This window comes from Arachis ipaensis, chromosome B8 (genome assembly GCF_059453495.1).
Source record: "Arachis ipaensis isolate K30076 ecotype BB chromosome B8, ASM5945349v1, whole genome shotgun sequence".
Classification (NCBI taxonomy): domain Eukaryota; kingdom Viridiplantae; phylum Streptophyta; class Magnoliopsida; order Fabales; family Fabaceae; genus Arachis; species Arachis ipaensis.
In genome coordinates this window covers 69,537,676-69,542,546 of record NC_142443.1, presented here as the reverse complement: position 1 = coordinate 69,542,546, position 4,871 = coordinate 69,537,676, and the positions used below count along the sequence as shown (strand labels likewise).

General features: G+C 39.1%; 1 non-coding gene across 1 annotated transcript; it reads left to right on the top strand.

Annotated features, from left to right (window-relative positions):
* The first annotated feature begins 568 nt into the window (after nt 1-568).
* LOC148548465 (small nucleolar RNA R71) lies at nt 569-672 on the top strand. The gene has a single exon (XR_015898699.1). It is a non-coding gene; the product is annotated as a small nucleolar RNA R71 (small nucleolar RNA).
* Nucleotides 673-4,871: the final 4,199 nt, after the last annotated feature.

Sequence of the window (4,871 nt, the reverse complement as noted above, 5' to 3'; positions counted from 1 at the left end):
ATATGATGGTTGGGAGTAAGTGTTTTGTGTGGCTTGGTATGATCTTTGGTTGGAGTTTTGGTATGTGGAATTGTTATGTTGGTTGTGGTTGTAAGGTTTGTGGTTTTGTGGTTGGGTTTATTGGTTCCCCCACCCAAAGTTTGGGTGGTTTTTCCATCCTGGATTGTAAGTGTTGGAATGTGGATCATATGATTGCCTTTGTTGGTTTCCCACATAGTTGGCCTCTTCCCAATCACCTCCTTCAGTGCTTTCTTCCTCTTGATCTTGTGTGTGTATTGCAGCCACTTGCTTTGTTTCTAATTTCCTGGTGAGCTCTGCTAGTTGCTTGGCAAACACCTTGTTTTGGGCTAAAATTGTATCAACATGGTTCAGCTCCATGACTCCCTTAGTGTTGTGTCTCTCTGAAGCATAGTAGTACTCATTCTCAGCCACTATCTCAATCACTTCAATGGCTTCTTCCACAGTCTTTTTCCTATTCAATGAACCTCCTGATGAATGGTCTACAGCCTTCCTTGATTCATAAGAAAGTCCATCATAGAAAATATGCAATTGCACCCAGTCATGGAACATGTCTGGTGGGCATTTCCTTGTCAAGTCCTTGAATCTCTCCCATGCCTCGTAGAGAGTTTCACCATCTTGTTGTCTAAAAGTCTGAACCTCAGATCGAAGCCTATTGACCTTTTGTGGGGGGTAGAAACGTGCCAGAAACTTGCTTTCCACCTCATCCCAGGTTGTTAGGCTCCCCCTTGGGAATGATTCCAGCCACTTAGCTGCCTTGTCCCTAAGTGAATATGGGAACAAGAGCAGTTTATAGGTATCTTCCTAGACTCCATTGGACTTCACAGTGTCGCAAATTCTCAGGAATTTTGTGAGATGTTGGTTTGGATCTTCATTAGCACTCCCACCAAATGAACAATGATTCTCCACAAGTGATATTAGCTGTGGTTTGAGTTCAAAATTGTTGGCCTGAATGGGTGGTTTCTGAATGCTGCTACCACAATTCCCAGAGGTTGGGTTTATGTATGAACTAAGAACCCTCCTCTCGGGAATGGCATTGTTTCCATCAGCTCTCTCATGGTTGTGAACTTCTCTATCCATGTTGAGATCTAGAGCTTCCTCAAAATTGTCCTCAGATTCTCCTTCAGATTCTTCTTCTCCCAGTACTCTCTTCCCTCTTGCTTCCCTTCTAAGTCTATGAAGGGTCCTCTCTGGTTCGGTATATGGAGGAGTTGATGTCTCTCCTCTCCTACCTGTCATACAAGAACACAGCACAGGCAACAAACAAATGAAATACTCTTGGTTAATGGAAGAGTATGGTTAGAGTAGTTGAGGAATTAATTCAAATAGTTAGTGAGTCAGTGAGTTAGTTGCTTGAATTTAAAGGCATAAAGAAAGAAAGCATGTAACAGAGTGCAGAAATTAAGAATTCAACAAGTAACTTGAACTGAATTAACAAAGCAAGAAAAATGCTCAATCTAGTTAACTTCCAATTTGAGAATTGTCAATCGAAAACCAATCCCCGGCAACGGCGCCATAAACCTGATGTGCATAAACTAGTTATGCCACGATTTAGGAAATTGCACGATCGGCAAAAGTCCTTCCGGCAAGTGCACCGGTTATCGTCAAGTAAAAACTCACAATAGAGTGAGGTCGAATCCCACAAGGATTGGTTGAATGAGCAATTCGGATTAGAAGTGTGTCTAGTTGAGCGGAATCAAGAATTAGATGAGAATTGCGGAATGTAAAATTGGCGGGAAACGTAAATGACAAGAAATTGAAATGGCGGAATCTTAAATTGCATGAATTAAAGAGCAGAAGCTAAATTGCTGAAATTAAAAGGGAATGGGGGTGATTGCATGAATTGAGTTGCAGAATGTAAAGAGAAAGTGGAAATCGGAGATGGGGAATTCATTGGGTTATAGGAGATATTGAGATCTCCGAATCAAAACATGTTTATCTCTTCCTCAACCAATGCGTTCATTGAATTTTGCTTGGCAATCTTATATGATTGGATCCCAATCCCTTGGCTCACCAATTCTCTCTAAAAACAAACAAATTCCCAATCCCTTGGTTTAAATGTTCATAAGAAGAGATGATGCTCGATCACTGATTATACCACACAGTTTCATGAACCACAATTTGGTAGGATTACATGTCACAATATCCATCCAAACCCCAATCCAATTCACTGTGAGAAAGCTTCTCTAGCATGAATCCTCCATTCCTTTCCCAAGGTTCCGAAGGATTCCAATTATGGGTAGTTTCTTTCCCAAGACAACTACCCAATGGAATTAGATCGAGAAGCTTTCTAACAAAATTCAAGAGAAAAGATTGAAGAAGAAGATAAACTATTATTGATTCATTGAATTACAATAGAGCTCCCTAACCCAATGAAAGGGGGTTTAGTGAGTCATAGCTCTGAATTCAATTACAAAGGTATGAAAACTAGCAAAATGAAAAGGTAAAAGTCTTTTTTCCTAACTTAAATTCTATCCTATTTATACACTTTCTATATTGAGCTTCTGTTGTGTTTCTTGGGCTTTGAGGCCTCTCCCTGCTTTCCTTTTGCTTTGGGTTTATGATCCATAATCTTGATGAGGCTGCTGATCCACATTCTGTAACATTCATTGAGCCAACTTAGTGATAATCAAGTAATGACACATGACTCAACAAATTGAAATTCCAGACTCATCAATCCTTCAGGCCCAATCCCATAAACCATGATATTCAATTGGGTTTCATACCAGAGTAAGTTTAAGTTAATGTTTGTGCTCAAATGCTAACTTAAACTGCAATATTTTTGGCCCAGAAACCTTTTCCAAGAGTGGCGTTTAAGTTGCAGTTTAAGCTTAAACTGCAGCTTAAACGCCAGACACTTCCAGTGATGCCTTTTGTGGGAGCACGTTTAAGCTTCAGTTTAAGGTTAAACTGAAGCTTAAACGTGGAAATGGAAGAAGGCAGCCCTGGAGGGTAACGTAGTCGAACACGTTTAAGCTTCAGTTTAAGGTTAAACTAAAGCTTAAACGTGGAGATAGGAAAGGCAGCCCTGGAGGTCGAATACGTTTAAGCTCCAGTTTAAGGTTAAACTGGAGCTTAAACGTGGAAGCGGAGAAAGGTAGCCCTGGAGGTGTCGAACACGTTTAAGCTCCAGTTTAAGGTTAAACTGGAGCTTAAACGTGGAAGCGGAAAAAGCAACCCCTGGAGGTCGAACACGTTTAAGCTCTAGTTTAAGGTTAAACTGGAGCTTAAACGTGGAAATGGAGAAAGTAACCCTGGAGGAGAAAACTTGGTCGAACACGTTTAAGCTCCAGTTTAAGGTTAAACTGGAGCTTAAACGTGGAAATGGCTCCCTGGTGCATTTCCCATTTCTGGCGTTTAACTTCCAGTTTAAGGTTAAACTGGAGGTTAAACGCCACTTTCACCCTTTCCTCAGCTTTCATGATTTTGGCCGTTTAAGTTCCAGTTTAAGCTTAAACTGGAACTTAAACTCCACATGTGATATTCAAGCTTCCTTTATTGATTTTTGTTGCTTCCTTGCCTAGCCTCTTCTTTCCTGAAATCATCCAAACAACTGCATCAAAGTCTTGCAAATTTTCATGAGAATCTTCCATTCATAGCATTCAAGTAATATAACTAAAAACTCATGAAATTTTCATAAAAATCATACTGTTTGGATGGTTCATTGCTTTGTTATTCATTTAACCATTCTTGGTTACTTTAAGCTCAAGAAAGTGCATAAAACAACTAAAACTAACAGAAAAATGCTAGTGAAACTCGCCTAAGATGCCTTGGCATCACCAGGGTGTTGGTTTTGTGATGCCAACGTTTGCCAAAAAGTTTGAGGCAAACGTTGGCTCAAGCTTTTTTCTCCAGTGTATTTTTAACTCTTCCAAAAGTTTGAGCTAAAGTTTGAGGCAAACTTTGGCTCAAGCTTTTTTTCCTCTGGGGTGTTTTCAATTCTTCCAAAAATTTGAGCTAAAGTTTGAGGTAAACTTTGGCTCAAGCTTTTTGTTCTCTCTTGCTCCTAGCCATTCCTTCTTTCTTCAACCTTCTTCAAAACTCTTTTCACCTATCATCAATCAATCAAAACAATCAAAGCTATGCCCCAAATCATGAGATTGTGTTTCTTTCATAATATATGACAATTATAGCACAAAATCTCATGAAAGTGCATTAATTCATCCATGGTTGATTGAATCAAAGGAAACATGGAAATCTACCCAATTGGCTTGCTTATGGCTTAAGAAAGTGCATAAAATCAATTGAAAACAAAAGAAAAAGACTAGTGAAAATAGGCTAAGATGACTTGTCATCAGGTTCCTTCTAAGTTATTTCTAGTAATCCTCTTTTTTAGGGCTGGCCAGGCCTCTTTCCAAGGATTTACTTTTTATAACTTTGGTTATTGTGATCGACTGGTCCAACTTCTATACGTCGGCCTGTCTTTAAGTTATTTTTAGCAACCCATTTTTATTAAGACCTCGTCAGGTCCTTTCCATGGATCACTTTCGATAACTTTTTGCATTATTTTGTTTTGTCGCCTTTTCATCTTTGCTGATTTCGTAGAAATTGGGTTTGATCCCATTTAGTCGACCTTTTGATGAATTCGGTTTTCATCTTCGTTGGTCTTTATCATGATCGAGCAGTGAATTTGATTTTCACTTTCTGCTAATCTGTAGCTTTATAATCGGGAGATGAATTTTTACGTTTCAGATTAATGCGTATTGAGGATTTGTAGATAATCTCAAAAACTTTATTTAAAATAAAGAAAATGCAAATATATACATGTGGGCATTCTAAGTCAGGTAGTTCATGGATCTTGGCTTGGCACCTCATTAAAAAACCTTTTCAGGAAAAAGATTGCACCTTATCCT